The sequence below is a fragment of the Micromys minutus genome (assembly GCF_963924665.1).
Source record: "Micromys minutus genome assembly, chromosome: 3".
NCBI lineage: Eukaryota > Metazoa > Chordata > Mammalia > Rodentia > Muridae > Micromys > Micromys minutus.
The window spans coordinates 36,441,817-36,444,089 of NC_137972.1; the positions used below are offsets into that span (position 1 = coordinate 36,441,817).

Below are 2,273 nucleotides of genomic sequence, written 5' to 3' on the forward strand. Positions count from 1 at the left end.
AAAGGAGCTTTCATATTGTACTATGATGCATTCTGAGCATAGGTGAGTCTCATTTACTCACACAAGTATCTGATATTTGGGGACATTCATTGATATCCTAGTGTGCCTTGAAAGTTCACCATAATGTGCTTGGTTTAGATGGAACTTGCAGAACTATTATTGTTCCATATCTCTTCCAAAAGATCTCAAACACAGTTCTTCAATGATCCTTAAATAGTTTTATATTTCGTACAATACTTGAAGATGAATTACTTGTATAATTACATTTAAAACTATGGGTTTTCATTTAATACGATACTCCCAACATAATATCACTTAATTCTGCTTCTTATACTAAGCCTTAAAAATCAATTCTCAAATGTGTTTTATGAATAGATACTTTATTTTTACTATATTCCTGTAGGAAACAATATCATCCTACAAAAATGTGTTCAAAATATTTAAACTTTAATTTTATTTCATAAATTTACTAGCACAAAAAAAGACTAGGGTAGTTTATGGTCATAGAAATTGTTTCTGAAACATATATTTATGTGTTCATAATGATATCAACAAAATTTCAACATTATAACAGCAAATATACAATTACATCACAGAACAATATTATTTTATTGCTGCAAAATGAGGCTTCCATTATTAGTTATGCTTTTATGAATACAGCATTTTGAAAACAACAGTATGATTTTATAAATGTTGCCAAAAACATACATAAATATCTTAACACATGAATGTAAGTAATGATCCTGCATTGCATGTTATGGTATTTTAATCTACATTCTCCAGCAAGAGCAGCCTCTATACATCTGAAGAATATAGGGCCAGAATCATTCAGCATTTATTACAGTAAATACTTCAATGATAAGCTATCCCTTTTTGCCAAGATATCAAGGATCCATCAATCAGAGTTTTGACAAATATTTTTATAAATATTTTTATTTAAAAAAACTTAAAGAAAATAGTTTTTTTACACATTGCAAAAGACACCAACTTTCAGCAAGAAATATGATGTAGTAACTGTGGTTAGAAAATTTGAAGTTCATAACTCAATCTGTAGACTTACAGTTATTATAGATATCAAGCCAAGCTCTCAGATGTTGTAAAACACTGTTAGAAATTAAAATAACTTTATAGTGTATTAAACTATTTAAATATATAGAAAATTGATATTAAGAACATAAAACAGTGGTTGATAGCACTTGCTTCTATTTTCTTCAAAAAATCTTTTTTTATTCTTCATTACTTTCACACCACATACACACACTAATCCCATTGATATCCTTGTCTTTTCATATCTGTCATCTGTCCTTGCAAAGGAGAAGGAATCTCCCTACAAAGGAGAAGGAATATCTCATTGGGAAGCTCTAGTGTGTCACAGTATGTTACATAGTGTACCCTATTGTCCACCTTTATTTGCAAATGATCATGGTAATGTTCTTCTACATTATCAATAATGGATCCTCACTGAGACTCCTCTTGAGTTTACAGTTGCCGTATTTTATGGATATCCTGCAGCTTTAGATCTGCAGGACTGGTCACTTCACATACCAAGAGTTCATAGGTGGGGCACATGGTGTAGGTTGACTTAAACCCTGGATCTCTGGGTGGTAGCTCACCTGGCCAGCTTGCCCACATCCTTACCATGAGGACAAGACAACCAACATTGCCCTGACCAGCACACACAATGATTCCACTGGCAAGTGGTAGGGCTGACTCTCCTGCTATCATGTCCTTTAGTCCTGTTCACCTGTACCTCTAACACCAGTGCAATCTTTACTGTGTTTGCCTGAACTAGGAAGAGAACCCATACTTCCAAGTGCTTCACCCAGTGAGGACCAGGACCATTTCCTGGTGTCATGATCATGGAGTTACCTCTCCATTCTACTGCAGGTGGTAAGGGAAGAAGTGAGAGAAGTATAGGAGGCAAATCTCCTGTAGGCATTCCACCACACAGCAGAGGAGAAGCTGGGCCAGCTCTCTGGCACTCATGCCATCAGGCTAGTTTCCTCACACTCCTGCCACCAGGATGAGATATACTGTACTGTCCTGGTGAGAGGCAGGGTTCACTTTTTTTCCCCCTTGGGCTGGAACTGGCAAGGGTTGGAGTGTGCTCTCCCAAGTGATGCCACAAATGAGGAGAGGGGTTAACTCTGAGCACCCCGTAGATATCAACACAGTCCCAGGAGGTAGTATAGAATAGGGATATCTACATGGCTTTTGAGAGTAGTATGGGACAGTCATACTGACACAGAGCCCTGCATGCCTCAGACCCAGAC

At 36.6% G+C, this 2,273-nt stretch overlaps 1 pseudogene across 1 annotated transcript in view; it reads right to left on the bottom strand.

Moving 5' to 3' along the window:
* The window catches only part of LOC308418883 (DNA-directed RNA polymerase III subunit RPC6-like), a 68,848-nt pseudogene extending 66,993 nt beyond the window's left edge, over positions 1-1,855 (bottom strand). The window contains exon 1 of the transcript in view: positions 1,751-1,855. The product of the transcript in view is annotated as a DNA-directed RNA polymerase III subunit RPC6-like (transcript). The remainder of the gene's footprint in view (positions 1-1,750) is intronic.
* Positions 1,856-2,273: the final 418 nt, after the last annotated feature.